The following is a 12,899-nucleotide window of genomic DNA, read 5'->3' on the forward strand; positions in this document are numbered from 1 at the left end:
ATGATTTATACCCCCTTCACAGAGAAATCCATAGCATTTTCACTAACTTACTATAACACGAACCATAGATCATCATAGGATAACCACAATCTAATCAATATGTCCACGATCATTACTTTAATGTCATTATCACCATAATCAATTACCATGGCTCCTTAATATAGCCTCAAAAGGGCATTCTCTAGGTATTCAATAAGCGTATAAAGGTTTCAAGAGAACTAATCATCAATATTGACTTAAGGTTGGTCAAATGGTCCACTTCTAAATCCCTCAAATTCATTCTAAGTTAAATTCTACTTTGGACTAGGCTAACGTATCTATATCCACTCTTAGATGTATAGCAAGCCAAAATTTGCCCTAAGGTAGAGATTATTTTCAAGCACTTTAACTAAGTCCAGAGGAACTAAGGCAGCCTTCATTAGCACAAGCAACTAAGGCCAAACTTACCCTAAGCATGAGTGACAAAGTTATCCCCATCTAGATAGAGTAATTTAGAGCATTCTCATCCTAAACATGAGCCATAACATCTAATTTACTGAGGTTTAAGACAACAAGCTAAGTATTTCAACTCTACAGTTTCAAATGGCTTAAACGGTCCAACTAACCCCAAGTCTTGCATATCATCAATCCGATACCTAATCCCATCCCAATCTGACAAGATATTATAAATATACTATGACATAGCTCAATCTAACAAGGGATAAACCTACCCTACCTTAAAGCTGAAGAAAGCTCAATGAATTGCTAAACCACAATTTTTCTCTTCCGAAAAGCATTCTCAAAATGACAAGCTATCAAAAACACATTCTATTCATCAACATGATAATAACAACACCCATATTGAACCATTATGATCTGGGTACAAAAATCATACCAAAACCCTATGTGGTCCCACTTACGCGAATCACATTTTTGAAATCAACCCAATATGATATCAAGCTCAAGGGATCATTAGCCTAAAAAATTGGTGAAAATCAAGATAAATTGGGGTTAAAATCAAGCCCTCAAGCTTTTAAAGTTTTGATAAAGAAATCAAGAAATTTCACCAAGAAAAGAGTAAATTCTTTCCTCAAATTAGAAGATAATCATGAAAATAAATGTTAATCCATCTTCCCAATCACCAATAAGCTTCAATTTTGAGCTATCACACTATTTAGGGTTTATGCTCTTAAGAAAAGGGTGAGAAATCACTGAATTTGCAACATTTGGTGTCTACTTATACCTATACCAGGTACTCGAGTCCCGCTATCGCATACCCAGACCAATGATCGAAAATCATGGCATCATAATTAGATGTTGTGAGCACAACACTTTTTTCTGCGATAACAACTCTTTTTCTTCCAAGGGTATCGCGATTGTAGCCCTTGGCTTGTGATTGCAGCTGCACCTGATGACAACTAAAACTTGGAAAATATTCCAAGTTCCATCAATCCGTCGGGATTCATTCAGAATCCCATGTACAAAAAAAACTATGTAACCACACTAAATTCAATATTCTGGACTCAATGGACAGATTTTTCGTCCGAGGTTGTTATGACCAACTGTGCGTCCCACACCCATATTTTATTTTCTTAACTTTTAACCAATAGGTCAAAATGAGCACTGGTTCCTCGAGACATGAACCAAAGGTCTACCTAGCCTAAAATCAACATTTTGGAGTTATTGTTGTAGTCAAAATTTGCATACAAGATCTTTTTATTGAAGTTTTTTCCCGGGGACCATTTGGAATAATGAAGACTTCCAAAACAGGGAATTGATTCTAAAAAGCAAACGACCTGTCTAGTAACTGAACTGTCAATCCCAGTAAGTCATAAATGACCTAGGGAAGCTATAAAGATACTCTAATAATGAAAATAAGTGGAAATAGGGAAAATGACCTGAAGGGTTATTACAATATCTACTACTAAAGGAACTTTTATCCCCAAAAGTTAAGGATTAGGATGTCCCTGAAGTCTTGAACAAGTGAGGATACTAGGTCTACATCTCACTATCGACCTTCCTAGTATCCTCTTACACTGCGCATTTCCTCAACCAAATATTAACTATAGGAATCTCCTTAGTGCACAATCACCTAACATCACTAGCCAAAATAAGCACCGACTCTTCCGTGAAGGTCAATAACTCATCCAACTGGACTGAGTCCCATCTAAGAACATGTGATGGATCAAGAATGTATTGTCGTTACATGGAGACATACAAAATTATATAAATAGATGAAAAAATCTGGAGGTAAAGCTAACTTATAGACTACCTCACCAACTGTGTAAAGGATCTCAAAAGGTCCAATATATCTGGGACTAAGCTTTTTCTTCCTCCCGAACCTCATCACACCCTTCATGGGTGATACACAGAGGAATACATGATCACCAACTACAAATCTTAAGGCATGAAGCCTACGGACTGCATAGGCCTTTTATCCATTATAGGCCGCTCTCAATCTATCCTGAATTACCCTGACTTTATCCAATGATTCCTAAAGCAAATTAGTAACTCAGGGTCAAACCTCAAAAGTCTCACACCATCCTACCAAAGAACGACATTTCTTACCATATATAACATTAAAATTCATCATCTCAATACCCGAATGGTAGTTGTTATTATATGCAAACTCTGCCAAGGATAAATGTTTCTCCCATTGGTCTCCAAAATCCATAAGTCAGGCTCAGAGCATACACTCAAGGACCTAAATAGTCCGCTCCGACTAACCATCTATCTCCGGATGAAAGGCTCTACTAAGATCCCCCTGAGTGCCCAACTCTTCCTATAAAACTCTCCAAAGCCTTGAAGTAAACACAAAACCTCGGTTTGAAAATGGGCACAACATGAAAATGGACTATCTCTGTAGTAATTTGAGACTACCTCTAGTCATCACACGATGCTTAAGACCATAAGTGATCCCAAGCTAACCCTTGTACTAGCATAACTCATGAGTAACTGAATAAAACATTCAAATCTGAAAAAAATATGAAAAATAAATCTTTTCTAAACTTGATCAATACAAAGCTACATTAAGATGATTACAACTCTGCTTATACAAAACAAAACTAAAACTGAATACATCAACTATATGACTGTCTATGAAACCTCTACTATACTGACTATAGATAGCTGGGATGCGACTCCAACTACCACTAATTAATACATATGAGTAAGAAAAATAGAGTACTTGAATAGAATCTAATTGAAGTCCACAAAGTAGGAGGACTCATCATCTATAGGACAGAATCTGCAACTGTCTGATCGTGATATTTGGACTATAACTGAACCGGTACCTACATTATTAAACAATGTAACATATAGACGTATATGTGGATTAGTACATTTGAAATATATTGAGCATGTAGGGGTGAATGCATATGTAAAACAATAAATGCAATAATTCAAATAAACTTTCAAAATGACAGGCTAAATATGAGTGAATAATAAAAACTGAATAATCATAAATATAAAGCATAAAAGAAATTCTTGTAATCCACCACACTTAGTTCTAATAAACTGTATTCTTATTCTGTCTTTCAAATCATGTAGGCTAAGTGAAAAGTGCTCACCTTTATCAATATGAAAACTTAAAGCTAAAATCTGATAATTGATGTCTTATATAAAACAATATTTGAAAAAAATTGTGAGCCTTTACACTTAGTTTTCTTAAAACTATTCAGACATTTTGATTTAAGACTTAGGGACTTAGGGAGGTTCTTCTAACTGATATAAATCACGTGAGCTATCATGGAGTCCAACATCTTACCCACATTGGGGAGAGTTGTTCTATCTTTGCCATCAGAATAGAACCTTAACTTAAGTGATCACTATCTTAGCCCACTATGGGAAAATTATAAACCTATGGTGGTACATAGTTCTGGGGCATGAGACCTTAGAATCATACCCAACTCGGTGATAAATACTACTCCCACACTTATCGCTCAAAACTTTTAAGAAATCTACCTTAAAACATCACAAGGGTTTGTAATTAAAACTAATTATGCTTCTCTTCCTTTAAATCTCAAAATATATGAACAATGTGGATTCCTTATCTTAGATTAAGATCAAAAGATCAGTCTTTGCTTTTTAAAGCACTTATTAAAACTTGTCAATGAAACTTGAGATCATAATCTCCTTATAAAATCATAAGTTGTACTTAGGACTCAAAATATAAAGCTTTGATACATCAATAATCATATTAAGACTTCATGCTCAATAATCATCTTAAAAGCATTCAACAATCTCAATCAAGATAGTGGAATATGACTCATAATATGAATCTCATGATTTAAACATGGATATTTGTAAATCTCCTGCAAATGAAGCCTTAAATAACATGATAATTTCATAAACTAAGAGTAATAAGAATTGGGTATTAACCCTGTCTTCAATTGATACAAAATTTAACTTAAAATAAAGATTTCGTCACAAGGGTGGAAGAAAATTCTCGTTCATAGCCCACATACCTTAATAGACCTAATTTGATATAGAGAACTTGACTTTGAAACCCTAGGAGATGATCTTGAAAGCTTTCTTGAGATTCTTAGATTATGAAACTAAATTCTTGATTTTGTTCTTGAAGAGAATGAATTGAATTCTTGGATTCTTGGGGAGAAACCCTAATCTTGACACTTTCTTGGGAAATCTTGGATTGAAAGGCTTGAATTTTTGCCCTGAAGGAAACCCTAATTTCTCTTTAATCTTGAGAGTGGAGAGGATTATAAGTGATGATAAACTGATATTTTATCAGTTAATAGTGTTTAATTCTTGATTTAAGTTGTGGGAGGTGAGGGAAAAGACCAAAATACCCCTCCGAATTTGAATAGGAATTGCTGAATTTCATGGGTGACAACTTGAGCTGATAAGTCATCACTTAGGTGATGGCCCATCACTCCAGGTCATCAATTGGAAGCTAGAATCGGTGTTTTTATTCCTAAGGCTGATAAGTCGTCACATAGGTGGCGGCCCGTCTCTTAGGTCATCACTTTTTTGACAGGCTAACATGCCGGAGTAAAATGAGCATAACTTTTTGCTTTGATATTGGATTAAGGTGAAACGAAGTGTCTTAGAAAGAGGACTCAATGAAATTTCATTTGATATATAGTTGGACCTCTAACACGTTATATACAAGAAGTTATAGTCGATGGAATTTTACCCAAGTTGAGACATTTACTAAAACTTAATCGATAGAAATATTCTCAACTCCTCTCTTAGTTCGGAGATATTTGTGACCTCAATTCATATCCAAAGGTAATCCCATACTATATAATTTATCATCACACATATATTAACAAGGAATCATTTGGTTTGGGTCTATACGCATACGAGCGATGATTTGAATTCTAACCCAAAAAATGTGACGTGTTATAGTCTCCCAAACATATAGATAGGCTAACCTCTCAGCACTGAAGGACATCTAATAGGAACTAAATATATCGACTTGGTCAAACAATCCATAATGACCCAAATACCATGCAAACCACGGGAATTGCAAGGCAAACTACTAACAATATCCATAGTATCCACTCCTATTTCCACTCGATAATGGGCAACCTCTGAGTCAAACCACCTGGTCATTGATGCTCAACCATTACCTTCTGAAAACATAGTCAACGAGCTACAAAATCTGCCACACCTCTTTTCATACCACTCCACCAATAATGCTATCTCAAATCCATATACATCTTGCCTGTGCTGGGATAAATTGAATATCTCGAGCTAAAAGCCTTATGTAAAATCAACTAAATCAAGTCATCGATCCTCGAAACATAAATGCAACTATTAAATCTCAAAACACCCTCAGAATTTGTGGCGAACCTTTCAAATTCACCACTTAACACCTGATCACGAAGGAAGCCAAGCTTGCTATCTTCAAACTGGAGATCTCAAATATGCTCAAATAATAAAGACCTCGCCTCTTCATTAGAACGAATCATCCTAGGGTCTGAAATATCAAGGTGAACTATTAAGTTGGCTAATGATTGTATATTAAGTGCCAACAACCTTTGAGAAACTGACATAAAAGTCAAGCTACCCATACTGATTGCTTTCTGACTAAAGTCATCTACTACTACATTTTTCTTGCCCAAATGATAGAGATGGAAATAACAAAATCCTTAAGCAACTCCATCCATCTCTGTTATCTAGGATTAAGCTCTGTCTAGGTCATAAGATGTTGAAGGCTACGATGATTGGTGAAAATATCTCAATGCATGCATATAGATAATGCCTCTAAATCTTAAATGTGAAAACTATTGCCACCAACTCTAAATCATGGATAGGGTAGTTGTGCTTATGCACCTTAAGCGTCTAGAAGTATAAGCAATAACATAAACCTACTGTATCAATACACAACCCAAACTGTCACCAGAAGTTTCACAAAATATGATGAATACCTCACCCTCTATAGGAAGAGATAAAATAAGAGCTGAAGTGAGGAAGTCCTTATACTTTCCAAACGTTGACTCATACTCCTCGAACCATAGAAAAGAAACCTTTTTTGAGTCAATCTAGTCATAGGGCTAAAATAGTAGCAAAACCCTCAACAAACCATCAATAATAATTGGCTAAACCAATAAAGCTATGAACCTCAGTCGAAGATGTAGGTGTCGCCCAATCATGAATCACCTCAATCTTAGTTGAGTCTACCATAATCCTATCTTTAGACATAACATATCCGAGGAATGTCACTGACTAAAGCCAAAACTCACACTTGGAGAACTTGGGAAAAAGCACATGATATCTCAAAATCTAGAGCACAATCCTCAAATATGATGCATGCTACCCTATACTCCACGAATACACAAGGATATCATCGATGAACACAATCATGAAAGAACCCAAATAATGCTTGAATACCCAATTCATCAAATTCGTAAATGAAGTTGGGGCATTAGTTAACCCAAATAACATCACTAAGAACTCATAATGACTATAAAAGGTCCTATAGAATATCTTTGGGATATCCTTAGCTAGAATCCTCAATTTATGGTAACCACATCTCAATCAATCTTAGAAAACACCACTGCACCCTGAAGCTAGTAAAATAAATCATCAATGAAAGGCATAGGATAATAATTCTTTATTGTCACTTTATTAAGCTGCCTATAATCAATACACGTATGCATGGAGCTATCTTTCTTCTTTATAAAAAATACAAGATATCCCTAAAGGAACATACTTAGTTTAATAAAACCCTTATTAACAAAATCCTAAAGCCGATAATTTAGCTCTTTAAGCTCTACAAGAGCCATACAGTAAGGTTCCATAGAAATAGGTCGGGTGCCAAACTCGAGGTCAATAGTAAACTAGATCTCAAAGACAGAGGGATACCTGGTAGATCGATAGGGAACATATCAGTAAACTTATAAACTATCAAAACAAAGTCAAGCGATGGACTCTCCATAGTAGTATCACAAATATAAGCTAGATAGGTCTCGCAACCCTTCAAACTATGCCTCCTAGCACGGATATAAGAAATAATCTCTGGTGGCTCACGTCTAACTTCTACCTACCATACCATTAGGGGTATGCCAGACATGGCTATGGTAACAATCTTGGAACAATAATCCATGACTGAATAATAGTGGGATATCCATTCCATGACCAGAATAACATCAAAATCCACCATATCCAAAATAATAAGATCAGCATAAGTATCAACACCTCTAATAATCAAAACACATAATCTGAAAACCCAATCCACTACTGAAGAATCACCCATGGGAGTAGATGGGCGTGATATGCTATAGAAATATAGCAATTTTGATGATTAAAACTATGAAAATATGTAAGTTTCTGAGGTTGTTTGGTTAGATATGATGCATTTTGGGTATATTTTGTAGGAAATCATGTTTTGGATATTAAGTTTATGAAAAAGAGGGAAAAGGTGTATTTGACTACTTTGGAGAGCAATTATGGATGTTCGAGATACTTCTGGATTGTTCACGACCAAAGCATGTTATGGAATTAAAGAAGAGTTGAAAAAATGACTCTTCGCACTTGCTAAGTCTACATGTGGACCGCATATAGTACTTGTGGACCGCATATGGTCAAAATAAGTGTTAGAATTCTAAAATCCCGAGAGCTGACTTGCAAGAAATATTGGTCTGGCACTTGCGGTTTCCACTTGCACCATCTCTATAGGTTGCAAGTACTTCCTGCACCTAAGGACAGGGCACTAGTAAGGACCATAAGTGGCCACCGATCCTTTTTTCTCCTATTTCATTAGGACTTTGATTTTAGGATTTCCTCATGTACTATAAATACCCATTATGTGTTTTTTTAGTAGGTGTGTCACACTCTTGATACTTATAAACATATTTTGATTCTAAGATTTGATTTTAGTCTTGAAATTCTTTTGCATTGACTTTAGTTTAGTAATCTGTTATAGTTTTGGGTTTTTACTTCTTATTATTAGAATTTCATCTTATGCTTTCAATCATGAATTTTGTTAATTACTTCACAAGGATGAGTAGACAGATTTCTAGTTGTTGATTACTGGGATCAAGATAAAGGTTAGTAAGGTGACATATTAAGACTCAAAAGGTAAAGGGTAAAATCTGTCTGCTCATCCAAAAGATTGTAGATGGTACATAACTTATCGATTCTGCATGAAAGATATCGGGTTGGTTCAACAAAGCACGATAAACCTATGGAGTTGATAATCCATGTGGAACACAATCCTAGTATTTACCTACGATTGGTTTTAACCAAAGTTGATATTTGCCACTTGTTCGATATTGATATTCAAAAACCCCATTTACTTTTCTAGTTCTGCCCGTTTATTAAAACAACTAAGAGCCATAAGTACATATATTCCCTTGGAATTTGACCCAACCTTTATTGGTTTACTATTTTTGGCAGCGACCGTATCATCTTCAGAGTAGAGGTGTAGCTTGGATGATACCAAATTTTTGCACTATTATTGAGGAATACAATGCTGATTTGAGAATTAAAGTTATTATACTTTTTTTTATTCTTAGTTAGGTATACACTAGTTTATTCCTAACACACAGATAAGTGGAAATCCCTTACTCCCAATGAATCTGAATTTAGAGAGGATCTTACAAACACCTAGCAGGATGCTGGAACAGAAAAAAGATATGATAATCCTGAAAGGGTTCGTGATATTGTACCTGTCCTTCCTCCTGAAGGAGTTTAGGATATTGTTGATTGACAAACTAGTGAGATTTTAGCTCAAGCTAAAATTAGAGGAGGGAAATAGAAGAAGCTTATCAGGTAACTAGGAAGGCAGAGCTAGCTGAGTAGAGATAAGCAGCAGACTGCCAAGCAGCACTCGATATAAATCAGAATAGAGCTAGAAGTCCCCATGTTCAAGTGATCCCAGCATATCAATATGTGTAACTATAAATAGATGATGATGAAGATCTTGGATACATTGAAATGACAAAGACTAGAACCATTATTCCTCCTATTTTACCCCCAAAAATCAAATTTGATATAACGAGTGCAATGATCCAGCTCTTAAATATGAAGGGTGTGTTTGAAGGCCTGCTTAAAGATGATGCAAATTTACACCTAGCTAGTTTCATCAGGATTTGTTGTTTGTACACAAATCTAGGGGTGAATTATAAAGCACTTAGAATGGGGTTGTTCCTCTTCTCACTTATAGAAAAAACATCTCTACTATCAGGAGAACTGCAAAAAGGATCATCACTACATCGAATGAGTTGTGCATGCAGTTCTTGAATTAGTTCTTTACTTTATCTAGGATATTATAGTTCATCAGGCAGCTAAAGTCAAAATATATGTATGAGGCATGGTTCAGTTTCAAGAAGAAGTTGAGTATGTGGCCCAATCATTGAATGTCTGGGTCGAGCTTATTGGAAGTATTTTATTGATAGATGACCATCTGCTCCAGAGCCACCACAAACACTATATATGGAGAAGATTTTATGAGACTACGGTGTGAGACAGGTTTGAAGATGCTAGATCAGATCTAGCTCACTAATCGAGGGCGGAAAACTTGGGAGGCTGACAGGGTATTTGACATATATGTTATTGGTGTCTCCTACGATCAAAAAGTAGCTGATGAATCAGTAGCATAAGAAATTATGCTGCTAAGAACTGATCTAGGGGCACTAGTAAAGTAGCTTGTAGTAGCAACTTTTGAGAAAGTAATTGCATTAGCAGCACAGGGTTCAACTTCTAAAATTTATTAATTAGAAATAGAGGAGGACGCAAACTATATAGATCATCAGTTGGTGGGTTTTTGATCCCAAGGGTAAGGGAACCAAGGTCAAAACTACTATGACAGATACAGAGACCATAGTGGAGAGCGAGATAGTGACTGGAGGAAAAATAATGACTCCAGGGAGAAGGGAGATAGGTATATTTTTCTTGGCAGACGAGATGAAAAATCAAGAATGGAAGAGATGCTGACTAAGTTAGTGAAGGGTCAAGAAAATTAGGAGATCGGTGCTAAGGAGATTAAGGCTGATATTTTGAGTCCCTTGCCACTGCTATCAAGCAGCTAGAGCATCATTTCGGGCAGATATCAGTAACTCTGAACCAGAGGCAGCTAGGTACCCTTCTTAGCAACACTGTGCAGAATCCAAAAAAGTCGGTCATGTTTTTTCCATTACCATGAGGAGTGGTATGACTATTATGGATTCCCCAGTACCTACTGCAGAAGCTACTATTGATGAGACACCTTTTGTGGAGTCAGAAAAGGCAATAGTTGGTGATGATTCAGTTGCTAAGGAAAGAGGTAAGGGTCTAATTATTGAGTGGGAAATAAGACAAATTTTGAGATTGCCCCCACCATTTTCTCAGTGAATGACGCAAAAAAGAGAGGAAGGAAAATTCAAGCAATTTATTGAGATGTTAAAAGAGTTGAGCTTAAATATTCCTCTTGTCGAGGCATTGGAGCAGATGCCTGGATATGCCAGGTTTATGAAGCAATTGGTCACAAAAAAAAAGATAAGATCTAGAATGTTGATGGCTTGCACCACTGTAGTACAGTCACTAGGTCTTTAGCTAAAAAAAGGGCGACCCCATCGCATTCACTATACCATGTACTATTGGATTATCCTGATTTTTCGAGCCTTATATGACTTAGGAACCAACATAAATTTGATGCTACTAGCTATATTCAAGCAATTGGTTTGAACCCTTCGGAATCAAGTTCAATGCGGCTATTGATGGTTGACTGCATGGTGAAGAAACCTGTTGGCATTTCATTTGATGTGATTATGAGAGTGGACAATTTTATCTTCCCAACTAACTTTATCATTCTGGACTATTAGGTTGATATCGAGATGCCAAACATATTTGGGAGACCATTTATGGCCACAGGTAGAGCAATGGTTGATATGTAGAAAGGAAAGCTAAAATTCAGAGTCAACAGTGAAGAGGCCACATTAAACATTCGAAAATCAATGAAGCATCCTACCAACATGAGAGTAGTATTGGTGATCAATTATATTGATGACCCTGGAGGGTACTCTTATGGGTATCTTGATGAATTCTGAGTAATCAAGATACCCGCATCGTGTCACGACATTAAATCAAGCACTGTATGGGAGGCAACCCATTTGCTTTTTGTGAATTCTAAGTAATAAACATAGCTACATCGTGCCGCGACATTAAATTAAGCAATGAGTGGGAGGCAACCCACTATTTTAGTGTTCATATTTTTATTTTTTCTTTTGTAGGTTTTTAGCTTATGGACTTGCCCAGAACATGGTAAAACTGCTACATTCCTCAATTTCCAGGTAAGGGGACAATATGATCAATCCATCATGGTTACAAGTCCCACGTGGGCTAGGTAAGTTAAGCAATAAATTAAAAAGTTGAAATTTTGAGGATGAAAAATGGAAAGTTGTGTACTTTGGCACTTAATCATACTTATGGGACCATAAACTTAGGTTACGGGACCATAAGAAGCTGGAAATATATAAAAAAGCCAATTTCAGGTTATAGGAAAGTGGGCCAAAACTTTTAGCCCTGCATTTGTGCCCTACACATGCTGGCTGCATGTGGCACTTATGCCCCATGCCTAGCCGCATATGGCAGGCAAAAGTAGATTCCGAGGCTAGATCATGAGTGAAACCAAATTTTAATTAAAATGTTGGGCCCACCAATATATATTTAACGCCTAAAACTACCCCCCATCTATATTTAAACATCCCTAGCCTCATATCTCATTTAAATCCTCAAAACTTCACCTTTTTCTTTAAATTCAAACTTTTCTCTTAAAACAAACACTAAGCCCACTCATGTAAAGGATAAATTGAAACTTGTTTGAGATACCAACTTGTCCCAACACACCAAAAATAAGTTCCAACTTCAGTTTTGCTTGATTTATTCATTGTTCACTTCTGGATTTGCATAAAAGATGTAACTTTCTCGGCTCCTAATGGTTATGTATTGATTTATTTATTTTATAAAAAAGTTAATGTATGTGTTCTCATTCAAAATATATAGAATCCATCATACTTGTATGGATCCTTGAAGTAGCCTATAATCTCAATGTAGGGCCTTGTTTTGAATTAGATTCTAAAGTTAGGCCCAGACCAAAAGTTGAAATTGAATGAATAGAGTAATACCAAAAGTTAAGAATATTTAGTTTTATTTGAAAATCATGATTCTTGATATGTGCGTGTGCACTGGATTATATCACTCCCGCATCTACTGCTGAGTGTGACTATAGGATGAGAGTCATACGTGATAGACATATTATGCAGAAGGATGAGTATAGACAAGAGAATGTTGAGATGGATATTTAGATAGCCAACTATATTTCACCTTTAGGGGATGCGACCCCATGGATAGAGAGTCGTGGTGTGATCAAGAAGCTTAAGTTGAACTTTGAGGCCATGTTTTGGTGGTTGCTCATCCGTTACCAACTATTCCCCACATCATTAGATAAGTTGTTAACTTAGGAGACAGCATCC

This window comes from Capsicum annuum, chromosome 12, assembly GCF_002878395.1.
Source record: "Capsicum annuum cultivar UCD-10X-F1 chromosome 12, UCD10Xv1.1, whole genome shotgun sequence".
Classification (NCBI taxonomy): Eukaryota; Viridiplantae; Streptophyta; class Magnoliopsida; order Solanales; family Solanaceae; genus Capsicum; species Capsicum annuum.